General features: G+C 38.9%; 1 long non-coding RNA gene across 1 annotated transcript; it reads right to left on the reverse strand.

Moving 5' to 3' along the window:
• Positions 1-3,490: 3,490 nt before the first annotated feature.
• Positions 3,491-16,603, reverse strand: LOC126756459 (uncharacterized). The gene is made up of 2 exons (XR_007666580.1): positions 16,313-16,603; positions 3,491-3,871 (listed from the first exon to the last, which is right to left on the reverse strand). It is a non-coding gene; the product is annotated as an uncharacterized LOC126756459 (long non-coding RNA).
• Positions 16,604-17,166: the final 563 nt, after the last annotated feature.

The following is a 17,166-nucleotide window of genomic DNA, read 5'->3' on the forward strand; positions in this document are numbered from 1 at the left end:
TTCTCGCCGTAAAAAAACCTTCTTTGAACTTCAACTTAGAAAGAAAAAGAATTGGCCAAATTGGTCCAGGCGTTATTGAGTTATGAGCGTACATACATTTTGACGATTCATTTTTATTTATACATATGTATATATGTATGTAGATGTAGATATGTAGATATATTATAATATTAATTAATTACATATATGTATCTCTTCCGTCACAGAATGCTAAAATATTTTGTAATATGCCGACGACGTAAAACTTGTTAAATCATATACTTCAATTGATGAAAGGTTTCTTTTGCGAAGAGACTTAAACACCTTGGTTGCTGGCTGTAATAGAAATGATTTGCCATTGAATCTCAAAGATGTAAGACGATGTGCTTTTTCCGTAGATCATTGCTGAAATGGAATAAAAAACTAGAGACTAGAGTAAGTTTTTAACTTTTTTGATTGTGGAGTTACTATTGCCTTCAGGTTTAATTTTAAACCTCATTTTGATACCGTAGTCGTGAAAGCAAAGGTTATTCTCTGTTTTGTTAATTGTTGGTTTAAAGAATTTAGAGATCCGCATATTACTAAAACACTGTTTACAACTTTGGTTAGACCTATATTAGAATATGGTTCGGTAGTGTGAAACCCTGGTTGGCAAATCCATTCGGATAATCAAAAACAATTATAACTTTCGCCTTGGGGCATTTCCGATGGGATTTGAGGTTAAGGATTAGCCACATACTAGTCGTAAGGAAATGCTTTGCATAACATTTATAATAAGTGCCCTAAATGGAACAGTTTGCAGTTATTTTCTCTTGTCAGAAATTAAATATTTTATCCCGGTTCGTTCCTAGAGGCAGTTTAACCCCTTACTTTTACAATATTGTAATCAAATTTTGAACTTAACTAACCTTTTCACCGCATTTGTCATTATATTAATTTTCATTAATGCACATTTGATTTATTTGACTCACTTTTCGTAAATGGAAAGATAATAGAGGTATTCAGACCAGCTTTGTTAATTCGTTTGTCATTACTCGGTAGTTTTTTATGTGTTTTTTTTATCAGATAATAACCACGCCCACCTCCCATACAATGGTTATGTTGAAAATCACTAAAAGTGCGTTAACCGACTAACAAAAAACGTCAGAAACACTAAATTTTAGGGAAGAAATGGCAGAAGGAAGATGCACCCAGACTTTTTTTAATTGAAAATGGGCGTGGCGTCGCCCACTTATGGACCAAAAACCATATCTCATACTGATCATTTATATATATACTTTATAGGGTCTCCGACGATTCCTTCCGGGTGTTACAAACTTCGTGACAAACTTAATATACCCTGTTCAGGGTATAAAAATATGGCGAGCACGCTGGATGAGCCAAGGCTCTCTTTTCGAGTTTGACCGAAAGGTCAAACAAATTAAACCAGAATGTGATTATCGACAGGTAGGTAGGTAGGTAGGTAGGAGAGCAGCCCTATCGGTCTCAATTAGCACTTGATGTGCCATTTTGGTACACTATTCGTAGAACCTTCTGTATCTGCTATCACGTTTCACCTTCCCTTTCAAACCATTTTGAGGTTTCGATGAAGCTACTTATGTCTGATAAGCTTTTAGTAGAAATCCATTCAAGGTTTGGTGTTTGATGGATTCCAAATGTTTTGTGTCGGATCAGTGCTAGGGCTGGGCATTCACAGAGAAAGTGGAAAATTGTTTCCTTGTCCCCTGCTATTCCGCAGCCTCGGCAGATGTTGTTGTAGGCATACCCATTTTGGACGCATGTTCCCCAAATGACCAGTGCCCTGTTGTGGTAGCTGTTACTCTGTAGATGCTTTTTCTTGACCTATTTAGTAGGTCGTTGGTTCTTTTCCTGTCATATGTTGGCCTTAATTGTTTAGATATGACGCATTTTGTAATGTTTTTCCACCTGTTATTTGCAACTTGTTGAAATTGTCTATCGATCTCTTCTTTGATCTATTCTAGCGGGCTTGGTATTAGCTCCGCCTCGGATTTGTTGAGGAAAGCTCCTGCCTTTGCCAACTCGTCTGCTTTTTCGTTACCGAAAATGTTCCTGTGGCCGGGAAAGCGGATCAAGTCTAGTTGGAGCTTGTCTTTTATTGAGCGTAGTGCTCTCTTGCAGTTGTCAACTATACTAGAAGGCCAGGAGCGCCGCCTGGCTATCCGTAAATATAGTTGCTTTATGTATATTCCCGTGGTTTTCTAAAAGAACTTTGCAGGCTTTTTCTATGCCTAGTACTTCTGCTTGGAAGATGCTACCCGAGTTCGGTAGAAGTATAGATAGAGATATGCCTAGATCAGCGGAGAATACCCCCGTGCCTACTCCGCAGTCCATTTTGGGCCCGTCGGTATAGACTGAGATGGTATCCTCCTCTCCTATTGAACCTCTTCTCAATTCTCGTCTAGATGGTATCCTCACCTAGCAGTGTCTATTGAAATCCAGCTTTGGGATAATGATAATGGAGTCTGATTTACTAATGGTGAGGTTGTTTAGTATTACACTATGTCCGTAGTTCTGCTGATTCCAACCACCCAATTATTTTATTCTTATCGCCGCATATGCTGCTGTTTTGTGAATAAAGATGTCTATGGGTAGTTGATGCAGGACCACATTGAGCGCGTCAGTCGGACATGACTTGATTGCACCAGTAACTCCTGCACATGCTGCTCTTTGTATTCCATTTAATTTTCTAATGTTGTACTGTTTGTTTAGCGCTGGCCACCATACCAGAGCTTCATATGTAAGTATTGGTCTTATGACAGCCGTATACGTCCACATGATTATACTGGGTTTGAGGCCCAATTCTTGCTGACGATTCTCTTGCAAGTATAGTAGGCCAAATATGCTTTATTTATTCTTTTTTTATATTTATTTTCCAGGACAGTTTGGTGTCAGTTTCCACTCCCAAGTATTTAGCTGGGGGGATAGAGTGAGTGTTGTACCTTTTAGTACAGGAAGTTGAAACTGAGGTATTTTGGTTCTGGATTATCGACAAATAAATGAACTTTTGCCCACAAATCCCGTCGTTTACGACAAATTTCTTTACGCAGACGCTTCAAAATGGACAAATAGTATTCCTTGTTGACCGTGTCACCCTGTGGAAAAACAATTAGCATCACCTTGATTGGCTCATTTTTGGAATGACATTTCGTCGAGCAGTTTCGACATCACATTCACTTCCACGTCCAATCACCAACCTGATATAAGCATTTTTTATCGACTTTATGGTTGTAAATCAACTTCATATATTTTTAAGTATTCTTACGTTTTTCGACCTCACATTTCTTATTTTAACCAATTAAAATTCTGCACTTACTATTAACTTTAGGAACTCATTAATACAGTTGAAATTGCTGAAAAGAAATGTGTGATCTTCTAAAAGATCTATGCACTGGGACAACAATTTAATTTAACATTGGATTGGCTGATACTGAAGAGTTTTAAATTTCATTTTACACAATATTTCGTGATTATTTTTAAAGAGAACACAAAATTTATTCTTGCAAGTTTTTTAGTTTTATTCCAATAATTTGTTAAATCAAATGTTTACTTTCACAATTCAAAATAAAGATATATATATTTTTTTTTAATTTGTAGTGACTCTAACCATGATGCCCACCATGATGCCAACCATAATACCCGTCATGATGCTCACCATGGTGGCCTCCGTAGCCCCGTGCCAAGCGATCGCCTTCATTCTCATGTCCTTGCTGGTCGTCGACAGTTGACAAAGATTGTTGAATCACCGGATGATCGGCTGCCTCTAATGTGAGGAACATTATCGCCGACGGGATTACCGCTGGTGCCGACCAGCATCGCCACGAAGAACACCAGTACTAAGCAAACGCCGAACGTACGCATTTTTGCTGAATTACTTTTTTTTCAAGGACGGTTCTGAGTATTTGCCAAGAAAGTTCCTCTAGAACAGCCACTAACGGTTTGATTATACTCGAAATAGCGCTTTGCATTTATATACAAAAATAGCTGTTCATATAAGATGAGAAGATATTATAATAAACTAAATTATGTATATAAATATTCAGGGAAATTACTTGGAATAAAATATCGAGCGTGATTGTTGTTCTATAAAAATAGAGATAATATGCTAGTCTAGAAATTGTAGAAATGGAAATTGAACAGCCAAAGGTATTCAGATGTGGTTAGCAGTTTACAGATATGACCAGTGGCGTAGCTAGGGGAAGGGGTGAAGGGGTCCGCCGCCCCGGGGGCAACGTCTTGGGAAGCGGCAAAATGGTATTTAAAAACTCCAATTCGGGCAAAAATTCCTGCAAATTCTGTCAAAAGTGTACAAGATATAGGGCGAAAATGGTTTTTTTCTAAGGCTTTTAATAAGATGTCTTGTAAATTTACTATCTTCTTCTTCTTCTTAATTGGCGTAGACACCGCTTACGCGATTATAGCCGAGTTAACGACAGCGCGCCAGTCGTTTCTTCTTTCGTTTCTTCGCTACGTGGCTCCAATTGGATATTCCAAGCGAAGCCAGGTCCTTCTCCACCTGGTCCTTCCAACGGAGTGGAGGTCTTCCTCTTCCTCTGCCTCCCCCGGCGGGTACTGCGTCGAATACTTTCAGAGCTGGAGTGTTTTCATCCATCCGGACAACATGACCTAGCCAGAGTCTAGCTGTCTTTCAATTCGCTGAACTATGTCAATGTCATCGTATATCTCGTACAGCTCATCGTTCCATCGAATGCGATATTCGCCGTGGCCAATACGCAAAGCACCATAAACCTTTCGCAGAATTTTTCTCTCGAAAACTCGTAACGTCGACTCATATCAATATCATCGGCATACGCCAGCAGCTGTACACTCTTATAGAAGATGGTACCTTTTCTATTTAGTTCTGCAGCTTGTCTGAAACCTCGTTTGGTATCGAACGGCTCGGAGAGGTCCTTCCCGATCCTGACGGAGCTTTTGGTGTTATTCAAAGTCAGTTTACACAGCCGTATTAGTTTCGCGGGGATACCAAATTCAGACATCGCGACATTAAGGCAGCTCCTTTTCGTGCTGTCGAAAGCAGCTTTGAAATCGACGAAGAGGTGGTGTGTGTCGATTCTCTTTTCAGGGGTCTTTTCCAAGATTTGGCGCATGGTAAATATCAGGTCAGTTGTCGATTTGTCAGATCTTAAGTCACACTGATCAGGTTCAATCAGTTTGTTGACAGTGCGCTTTAATCTTTCACACTCGTTACACTCGATAGAACCTTATATGCGATGTTGAGGAGGCTAATCCCACGGTAGTTGGCGCAGATTGTGAGGTCTCCTTTTTTATGGATTAGGCATAGCGAACTTAAATTCCAATCGTTGGGCATGCTTTCGTCCAACCATATTTTACAAAGAAGCTGATGCATGCTCCTTATCAGTTCTTCGATGCCGTGTTTGAATAGCTCGGCCGGCAATCTGTCGGCCCCTGCCGCTTTGTTGTTCTTCAGGCGGGCAATTGCTATTCGAACTTCTTCATGGTCGGGTAATGGAGCGTCTGCTCCATCATCATCGATTGGGGAATCGGGTTCTCCTTCTCCTGGTGTTGTGCGTTCACTGCCATTCAGCAGACTGGAGAAGTGTTCCCTCCATAATTTAAGTATGCTCTGGGCATCGATCACTAGATCACCTTTGGGGGTTCTACACGAGTATGCTCCGCCGCATTTTTTCGTAGAATTTTCGAGCATTACCCTTGTCGGCCAGCTTATCAAGCTCTTCGTACTCATGCATTTCAGCCTCTTCTTTTTCTGTCTGCATATGCGTCTCGCTTCCCTTTTCAACTCTCGGTATCTATCCCATCCCGCACTTGTAGTGGTCGATCGTAACGTTGCGAGGTAGGCAGCCTGTTTTCTCTCCGCTGCGACACGACACTCCTCGTCGTTCCAGCTGTTCTTTTGCACTTTCCGAAAACCAATGGTTTCGGTTGCAGCTGTACGTAAAGAGTTTGAAATGCCATCCCACAGTTCCCTTATACCGTGTTGTTGACGAGGGCTCTCAGAGAGCAGGAGTGCAAGCCGAGTAGAAAATCGTTCGGCTGTCTGTTGTGATTGCAGCTTCTCGACGTCGAACCTTCGTTGTGTTTGTCCTTGCCCCGTTCATCGCATTTCTTGGACGGCGGTGATGTCAGCCTTTATTTTCGCGAGGACATCAACCAGCTGGGCAGCGGCACCTTCCCAATTAAGGGTCCGGACATTCCAGGCCCATGCCCTCAAATCGTAGTCCTTATTTCGTTTGCCATGGTCGTCATAAAAAGGAGGGTCTCTCATCCGAGGCTGACTGTTAATTTTCATTACTATCTATTTCCTCAAAAACTGTATTGTGAGAATTTTGGAACTTCAGAATATGCGTGGCTTCTAGTTCCTAAATTGTATATACTTAATATCGAAGGTATTTTGTAAAAATTCACTTTTGTTCGAACCTCCTCATGAAACTTGTAGGTAAGTAGATAAAGGGGGGCGGCAGACAATCCTTGGCCCCGTGCGTCCGAAGTTGTAGCTACGCCACTGGATATGACAGTCAACAGTTGGCAACTCAAACCATCACTTGCGATGACTCGGATTTGCACGCTCTCATTTAGTGATGCATCACGGCTATCACCTGACCAGGTCAACCACACAACTCATTCGCTTTCTGCATCGTATTGAGTTGACTAATGCTCCGTGTAATCCAAATTACGTGCGGCTTACTCGAGCGCTTCAGTAATTTCTGAGAATTGGTCAATGCGAGCACGACAGCATATTTTCACGGTTTTCCTTCTATGGGACATATTATAATGAACTAACTGAACTAGTTGTTGTTGTACTACCAGTTTTAGTAAAAATTGTTAACATTATTGTTAATTATAACTAGAAAATTATTCGATATTCATGAAGTACGCAACAATTAAAATACTTTTGAAAGTGCATACAGGGTGCAAAAAATTTTATCTCGGTACTTCAATATCAAACCAATCTCATCTCAATGTAAGCGCAATGCCAATCATGAATCACATGCAAAAATAAGCCAAAATCGCCATACTTTGCATTGAAATTGTCCGTTCAATTGTTGATGACGAGATTCATTACATAAAGTACATATGTATGTATGTACTCGTATGTGCACAAAAAAAACTGGTTACATAGAAAGCCGCACAGCTTCGGATTTTGCACAGTGGTCGTGAGGACTTAAATGACGATCAACATGTGGGCCAATCAAAATCCGTCATCACCAGGAATTCCATCGAAATTTTGCGTGATTTATCAAAAATCAGCCGAAATAATAATCTCTTCGATCAACGCTTGTGACCGATTATTTGATAAAAATCACATTTTAACCAGTAACCACTCCCCATATTAACCTGATATGGCATTGCATATTTGCCCATGAAAGGAAAGCGTTATGCAGACGTAGAGGCCATTCAAAAAGCTTGCACCGGCATACCGGCCAACGATCTAAAACACTCGTTCGACATGCTTTGGACCGTGCATAAAGCTGTATTGAAGTTTTTCTTTGTTTGGAATACACCTTGTATACTTTATATAACTCATACACTGACCGCCATATTCGGAAGAAAGTTTGTTAGAGAAACGAAAATAATTATATGTAGTATATGGGAGTTTGGGTAGTGTCATCCGATTTTATCTTATGTATCCTGGGTTTCATAAAGTATAGTTATTCGGATGTATGAAAATCCTGATATATGACATATGGGGGATAGGTCAAGTTTTCGTCAAATTTTATAAAAAAAAATTTCAAAAATCGTTGTATTAGGTATATGGGAGCTGAAGGAAGTATTGATAATTTTAGACATACTGACATATAATTATCCGAAAAACAGTATATCTAAGTTTCAATTGTATATCCCATATAAGGCACGATATTTTCGGTGAAAAGGCACAACATATTTGGTACCGGAAGCAAGAATAGTATTAGCTGGACTAGGCCAATTTTTAGTTATAATGTAGCATACTCAGAAAGAATCATTCGTACTAAGTTTTTCTCGTTATATTAATTTCTTCTTGATTTCAATATAAGTGAAAGAATCAAAACGAATTTAAAATTTTGTTACATGAAAAATGGGAGTGATTGTAGTCCGATTTCCATTTTCACACTGTGACGTAGGAATCGGTCAGTTGGACCGGAGATATACTAGTGACCAGCAAATGCGTTGGTGAAAGAAAGCACTCCACCAATAATTTTTATACTCTCGCAACAAAGTTGCTAAGGAGAGTACATATTATAGTTTTGTTCACATAACGGTTGTTTGTAAGTCCTAAAACTAAAAGAGTCAGATATTGGGTTATATATACCAAAGTGATCAGGGTGACGAGTAGAGTTGAAATCCGGATGTCTGTCTGTGTGTCCGTCCGTCCGTCCGTCCGTGCAAGCTGTAACTTGAGTAAAAATTGAGATATCATGATGAAACTTGGTACACGTATTCCTTGGCTCCATAAGAAGGTTAAGTTCGAAGATGGGCAAAATCGGCCCTCTGCCACGCCCGCAAAATGGTGGAAACTGAAAACTTATAAAGTGTCATAACTAAGCCATAAATAAATATATTAAAGTGAAATTTGGCACAAAGGATCGCATTAGGGAGGGGCATATTTGAACGTAATTTTTTTAGAAAAGTGGGAGTTTTTTGTACATATCTCGGAAACTACTATAGCTATGTCAACCAAACTCTACAGAGTCGTTATCTTCAGGCATTTCCATATACAGTTCAAAAATGGAAGAAACCGGATAATAACCTCGCCCACCTCCCATACAAAGGTTATGTTGAAAATCACTAAAAGTGCGTTAACCGACTAACAAAAAACGTCAGAAACACTAAATTTTACGGAAGAAATGGCAGAAGGAAGCTGCACCCAGGTTTTTTTAAAAATTGAAAATGGGCGTGGCGTCGCCCACTTATGGACCAAAAACCATATCTCAGGAACTACTAATCTAATTAATTTTACAGCGAAATTAAAAAGTATGTAAATGACGGATAATGAAATCTCGTTTATCACTTTATCATGCGAGAGTATAAAATGTTCGGTGACACCCGAACTTAGCCCTTCCTTACTTGTTTCATTTTGAAATGTTTTCAATATTATCAAACAGCATATTGTAGTACACTTATTTTTTATTTCTTTGATGCATGTTCGTGAAAGATTAAAGTGTGGAGGAAAACATAATATATTTGGATAAAATGTTTGGTAAATTTAACTCGTCGTTTTAAAAAGTTTTTTTTTTTGCAATATCTTTTTTTATTTATTGAATCTGCTTTTTGTTTTAAAAGCCTAACACTAAGTTATAAAATATTACATCTATTTAAAAACTAGACAAGCTCAAGCAAGTGATTGAGCTGTTTTGGTGATACATTGCTCTTTAGTACGAAGGCATATCTCTTCTTTTAAGGCTTGTTTGATGGCAGGAATGTACCAAAGCATTAGCCAAAGTGTTTGGGTGATCTTGAAGTTTATATGTTTATATATATGTATATTTAACTCTGCTGTCTTCTTCTAATGTATATTTATACTAACGCGTGTACCATGGTGAACACGTAATTGTTCGTAGCATTTTCGATAGGAACCTTTGTATTATTTCAATATTAGTTGCACAGGTCGTACCCCACAGTTGAATGTCATACATCCAAATCGGCTTTATGACTGCATTATATAAAAGTACTTTGTTGTCTATGCAAAGTTTGGAGTTTTTATTTAAAAGCCAATTTAAATTTGCAGCTCTTATCTTCATGCAAGTTATTTTGCTAGATTTATGTTTTCTCCACGTAAGTCTTCTATCTAGGTGAATACCAAGATAAGTTACTTCATTCGCTTAGGCTACTAAAATATTATTCATTTTTACTGCCGGACACGTTTTTGGTCTTAGCGAAAATTCATTCACATTTACACGCCAGTTCGCTAGCCATTCTTCGACAAACCTTAAATGTTCCGCTACTATTCTTGATGCTAAAATGTGGCAGTTGTTACGGCACACTATAGCTGTGTCGTCCGCAAAAGTTGAAGTTAATACATTGTAAGCTGTTGGAAGATCTGCTGTATATATGATATATAGAGTTGGGCCTAAAACGCTGCCCTGTGGTACACCAGTTCTTATCTGTCGTTATCAGATATGAAATCTCCCACTTTTACCATAATTTTTCTATTTTTTAAATAAGATTCCAATGTTTTATACAGTTTTAAAGGTAGAATGTTTTAAATCTTATATAAAAGGCGTTCATGCCACACCTTATCTAACGCCTGAGCCACGTCTAGAAATATAGCTGAACAGTACTCTCTGTGCTCAAATGCTTTTCTTATTTCGTTAGTTATTCTATTTACTTGCTCTATCGTGCTATGTTTCTCACGAAACCCGAATTGTTGCGTAGGTATTATATTATTTTTGTGGAGGAAAAGAGATATCTTTGATAGTAACACTTTTTCAAATATTTTAGAAAGACAGCGTATAAGACTGATTGGTCTGTATGAAGACGGCTATGTTAAGTCTTTCTCAGGTTTATCTATCAAGATAATCTGCGACTTTTTCCATGAATTAGGATAGTATCCGAGATGACATTTTTGGCTTAAGTTCTTTTATTGTTCCAATAATTACAGAAGGTGAAGTCTTAAAAGACTCGAGTGACTCGTTAACTGTGTTGGGTAAGCTGTACAACTCAAAGTTGTTCTTTGGGCGATTTGGTTGAAATATATTTTCTAGGTGATTTGCAAAAGAATTGGCCTTTTCCTCGTCACTTCGAGCCCAATTTCCACTTGTGTCTCGTATAGGCATGTTGGAGTTAGTTGGTGGCTTCAGGGACTTTTGGGCTTTTCAAAGGGAATTTTGCTTGCTTGAATTTGGACACAGCTTCTTTATATACATTTCGGTATTGAATTCTTCCTCACGTTTAAGCGCTTTTTTTAATTTACGTGCATAAGATTTCATTTGAAGCTGAGTGGAAGGGGAGCTATTTTTCTGCCATTCACGCCTTGCACGCCTTTTTTCATTTACAAGCTTTTCTACATATTTCTCTATTGGAGATTTTTCTGAAACCAAGCGGATTATAGCTTTTGTTTGGTGATGCCAAGACAGCTGTGTTAGTTATTATATCATTGAGTTCTCTTATGCTTTCGCCAATATCTCTTCCTGTATTTATTTTGTGCTCAATATTTATGGGCAGTATATACATAGCTGACAGGTTTAAGTCCCCGCAGCGATTTTTTATAGTTATTGTTGTAGCTTGTAATTGCGCTGTGGCATAAGATTCTAACCGTTTTCTAACCAACACTGCTGTTCCTCCATGCGCCTTTCCATCTAGGTGATTTGTAACGTATATTCTAAATCTCGGTATAAATTGTTTTTGTTCGTAAGATGAGTTCCTGACAAAAGCATTACAGCAATATTATTTTCATCCAGAAATCTAATAAGTTCCAATTTATGTTGGTTAACACCGTTAGCATTCCATAAACAAATGTTCACAACACTCATTTTTTACTTAAAAAAGTTTGCAACATTTGATTTTGTGATTTGATTATCTCTTGAATCATATTTTGCATTTAAGCCATAAATTGTGTCATACATTGGGCAAGTTTGAAAATCATTGTTTCAACGCTTCCATTTGGTTGGTTTTAGGGCAATTGCATTTGTGCAGTATTGCCTTTCACCACGTTTGCATAGCTCCCTTGTGTAGCATTGTCCTTAAGATTTGGTTTTGAAATATGGACGGGGATTTCAATATTTTCATTAGGAGGAATATTCAGCATTTGGTTACGCCGTGCTTGAATGCCCTGTGACAACTTCGATTTCAAATCTTTATATACCGGGCAACCTCTGTTGTTAGCAGTGCAATTTCCTCCAGAATTGCAGCATTTTTTATTTAAATCCGCTTTTTTAAGAGTACATTTTGAAGTAGGATGTAGATCACCACACACCACACAGACAGTGGGTAGAGTGCAATATGCTTTCGTGTGTCCATACTCTTGGCAGTTTGTACATTGTACTGGACCATTTCTCTTATGTGGTTCCTCAACGGTGATTCTGCGATGGAGCAGATATTTTAAATTGTAAATCGGGTGTATTTCATTTTTCTTTAGTTGGTTTAGTTGTGGCATCAGTTCTATTTTGAACATTGGTTGTGGGACTTTGTTCCTATTAAAAATATTTACTACTGATTTAATGCTAAAACCACCTTCTTCCAGTGCTTTTTTCACATCGTTAGAGTCTACCGAAGACTCTATACCTTTTATGACAACAACTAGGCCTGTTTGACAAGTACTTTACAATATTCATGAAACTTTTTTCAGTGTATGTTTGAATTTTTGTTTAATCTATGTTACCTTTTTCCAAGGGCACAATATGAAAATTGTTTGTGCCTATTAAATTGCTTAGTTTGGAGACAAGTGCATTTGAGCTACGCTCCCGCAAATAAATTGGAGGGGGTTTGGCATTCATGACTGCGGTAGTACCCTTTGAATCATCGTTAGTCTCCTTGCTCAGCAAGGCAAATCTGTTGCCATTTAGGATTTCTGGCTTTTTGCCATTTTTTGTTATTGACCGCTGATTTAATTGGACTCGATTTCCTTTTTACATTTACGTAGCGGTCAATACCAGTCTAAACAGATGGTCCTTTTTTGCATGGTACATACCAGAGAGCTGCAACGAGTATGATAAAATCAGAACAATCAGTCGTGCCAAAAACACAATCAAATCAATTCAGTTCAGCATAGACAACATTGTTAATCAATTCGTGTATCTGCCAGCGTCAACTGACCTGATGCAACACGAACAATCTGTTCTTCGGCAATCACGATCGTGTAAACGTATGGCTGGCTTCGGTTGCAATCGTATCATGTCACTGATTTGAATCATGTGTGGCAAAAAATGTATCAGCTTTGAAAATGTGCGCGTGTTACAAATTTTCGAAGCGTAAACAATGGAAATTGCATCGAATACGTACATATGTACATACATACATTTGTTGTAGGTATGTATGTACTCGATGGAATTTCCCTTTTACATATAGCATACTTATATATATATACATACATACATGTATACAAATAGAAATAGAACAGAAGTGCACTAGAGAAAATCAGTGTTTAGGGTATGAAATACAAACCGAACGCTGTCGATCATTTCAATCATTGAAGCATGAGTTTGCATCACTTTGGGTATTTTCTGCTGATACGAACGTTCATAAACAAATCAGGTATAAGCCGATCGCTAGTGATACAAAGTTGTTCTCTATCGCTGATTTGAATAAAACAGTTCGCTTCGTGTACATGAACTGAACTGGCAGAATCAGACAGAGTAACGGATCAGTACTTAAGTATAAACAAAAATTTATTACTCGTTGCAGTTCTCTGGTACATACGCACCTTGCGTTTTGTTTTCCTTTGCTGTTCGGGTGCTAGCTGGTACTACATGCATAGTGTCTGTTGTTGGCGCATTTATTGTTGCCCCTTTGTTGTTTACTGCTGCTTCTGCTGACTGCGCTGATCGCCGCGATGACTCATCATAGTCGTTACATTTTTTTTTTGTCAGGCGTTGTTTTTGTTGCCTCGACAAAGCTGAAGTAGGCATTTAAAGAATGCCTACGGCCTTGGTGGTGAGACTGCGAAGCACTCATTATTGTTTTTATAATAAAGTAAAAACTATTTATTATTTTCGCATTTAAAAATGGTAACGCTTAATCCAATTTTTCACACACTTATATTAGATTCGGCTGTGATGGCCTTCAGTAACTTCAGTGAATGACTATTAATGGCTTCAAAGGACTCCTGGCAAGTACCCGAAAGCGGATTGTTCAGTTTTGAAATCAGAAGCAAAGGAAGAGAAAGAAAAAAAATATGGCGAGCACGCTGGATGACCCAAGGCTCTCTTTTCGAGTTTGACCAAAAGGTCAAACAAATTAAACCAGAATGTGATTATCGACAGGTAGGTAGGTAGGTAGGAGAGCAGCCCTATCGGTCTCAATTAGCACTTGATGTGCCATTTTGGTACACTATTCGTATAACCTTCTGTATCTGCCTTCCCTTTCAAACCATTTTGAGGTTTCGATGAAGCTACTTATGTCTGATAAGCTTTTAGTAGAAATCCATTCAAGGTTTGGTGTTTGATGGATTCCAAATGTTTTGTGTCGGATCAGTGCTAGGGCTGGGCATTCACAGAGAAAGTGGAAAATTGTTTCCTTGTCCCCTGCTATTCCGCAGCCTCGGCAGATGTTGTTGTAGGCATACCCATTTTGGACGCATGTTCCCCAAATGACCAGTGCCCTGTTGTGGTAGCTGTTACTCTGTAGATGCTTTTTCTTGACCTATTTGGTAGGTCGTTGGTTCTTTTCCTGTCATATGTTGGCCATAATTGTTTAGATATGACGTATTTTGTAATGTTTTTCCACCTGTTATTTGCAACTTGTTGAAATTGTCTATTGATCTCTCCTTTGATCTATTCTAGCGGGCTTAGTATTAGCTCCGCCTCGGATTCGTTGAGGAAAGCTCCTGCCTTTGCCAACTCGTCTGCGTTTTCGTTACCGAAAATGTTCCTGTGGCCGGGAACCCAGATCAAGTCTAGTTGGAGCTTGTCTTTTATTGAGCGTAATGCTCTCTTGCAGTTGTCAACTATGCTAGAAGGCCAGGAGCGCCGCCTGGCTATCCGTAAATATAGTTGCTTTATGTATATTCCCGTGGTTTTCTAAAAGAACTTTGCAGGCTTTTTCTATGCCTAGTACTTCTGCTTGGAAGATGCTAGCCGAGTTCGGTAGAAGTATTGATAGAGATATGCCTAGATCAGCGGAGAATACCCCCGTGCCTACTCCGCAGTCCATTTTGGGCCCGTCGGTATAGACTGAGATGGTATCCTCCTCTCCTATTGAACCTCTTCTCCATTCTCGTCTAGATGGTATCCTCACCTAGCAGTGTCTATTGAAATCCAGCTTTGGGATAATGATAATGTAGTCTGATTTACTAATGGTGAGCTTGTTTAGTATTACACTATGTCCGTAGTTCTGCTGATTCCAACCACCCAATTATTTTATTCTTATCGCCGCATATGCTGCTGTTTTGTGAATAAAGATGTCCGTGGGTAGTTGATGCAGGACCACATTGAGCGCGTCAGTCGGACATGACTTGATTGCACCAGTAAATCCTGCACAAGCTGCTCTTTGTATTCCATTTAATTTTCTAATGTTGTACTGTTTGTTTACCGCTGGCCACCATACCAGAGCTCCATATGTAAGTATAGGTCTTATGACAGCCGTATACATCCACATGATTATACTGGATATATTCATTCCGACGATTCTCTTGCAAATATAGTAGGCCAAATATGCTTTATTTATTCTTTTTTTATATTTATTTTCCAGGACAGTTTGGTGTCAGTTTCCACTCCCAAGTATTTAGCTGGGGGGATAGAGTGAGTGTTGTACCTTTTAGTACAGGAAGTTGAAACTGAGGTATTTTGGTTCTGGATTATCGACAAATAAATGAACTTTTGCCCACAAATCCCGTCGTTTACGACAAATTTCTTTACGCAGACGCTTCAAAATGGACAAATAGTATTCCTTGTTGACCGTGTCACCCTGTGGAAAAACAATTAGCATCACCTTGATTGGCTCATTTTTGGAATGACATTTCGTCGAGCAGTTTCGACATCACATTCACTTCCACGTCCAATCACCAACCTGATATAAGCATTTTTTATCGACTTTATGGTTGTAAATCAACTTCATATATTTTTAAGTATTCTTACGTTTTTCGACCTCACATTTCTTATTTTAACCAATTAAAATTCTGCACTTACTATTAACTTTAGGAACTCATTAATACAGTTGAAATTGCTGAAAAGAAATGTGTGATCTTCTAAAAGATCTATGCACTGGGACAACAATTTAATTTAACATTGGATTGGCTGATACTGAAGAGTTTTAAATTTCATTTTACACAATATTTCGTGATTATTTTTAAAGAGAACACAAAATTTATTCTTGCAAGTTTTTTAGTTTTATTCCAATAATTTGTTAAATCAAATGTTTATTTTCACAATTCAAAATAAAGATATATATTTTTTTTTAATTTGTAGTGACTCTAACCATGATGCCCACCATGATGCCAACCATAATACCCGTCATGATGCTCACCATGGTGGCCTCCGTAGCCCCGTGCCAAGCGATCGCCTTCATTCTCATGTCCTTGCTGGTCGTCGACAGTTGACAAAGATTGTTGAATGACCGGATGATCGGCTGCCTCTAATGTGAGGATTATTATCGCCGACGGGATTACCGCTGGTGCCGACCAGCATCGCCACGAACAACACCAGTACTAAGCAAACGCCGAACGTACGCATTTTTGCTGAATTACTTTTTTTTCAAGGACGGTTCTGAGTATTTGCTAAGAAAGTTCCTCTAGAACAGCCACTAACGGTTTGATTATACTCGAAATAGCGCTTTGCATTTATATACAAAAATAGCTGTTCATATAAGATGAGAAGATATTATAATAAACTAAATTATGTATATAAATATTCAGGGAAATTACTTGGAATAAAATATCGAGCGTGATTGTTGTTCTATAAAAATAGAGATAATATGCTAGTCTAGAAATTGTAGAAATGGAAATTGAACAGCCAAAGGTATTCAGATGTGGTTAGCAGTTTACAGATATGACCAGTGGCGTAGGGGAAGGGGTGAAGGGGTCCGCCGCCCCGGGGCAACGTCTTGGGAAGCGGCAAAATGGTATTAAAAACTCCAATTCGGGCAAAAATTCCTGCAAATTCTGTCAAAAGTGTACAAGATATAGGGCGAAAATGGTTTTTTTCTAAGGCTTTTAATAAGATGTCTTGTAAATTTACTATCTTCTTCTTCTTCTTAATTGGCGTAGACACCGCTTACGCGATTATAGCCGAGTTAACGACAGCGCGCCAGTCGTTTCTTCTTTCGTTTCTTCGCTACGTGGCTCCAATTGGATATTCCAAGCGAAGCCAGGTCCTTCTCCACCTGGTCCTTCCAACGGAGTGGAGGTCTTCCTCTTCCTCTGCCTCCCCCGGCGGGTACTGCGTCGAATACTTTCAGAGCTGGAGTGTTTTCATCCATCCGGACAACATGACCTAGCCAGAGTCTAGCTGTCTTTCAATTCGCTGAACTATGTCAATGTCATCGTATATCTCGTACAGCTCATCGTTCCATCGAATGCGATATTCGCCGTGGCCAATACGC

The sequence above is a fragment of the Bactrocera neohumeralis genome, chromosome 4 (genome assembly GCF_024586455.1).
Source record: "Bactrocera neohumeralis isolate Rockhampton chromosome 4, APGP_CSIRO_Bneo_wtdbg2-racon-allhic-juicebox.fasta_v2, whole genome shotgun sequence".
In the NCBI taxonomy this organism is placed as follows: domain Eukaryota; kingdom Metazoa; phylum Arthropoda; class Insecta; order Diptera; family Tephritidae; genus Bactrocera; species Bactrocera neohumeralis.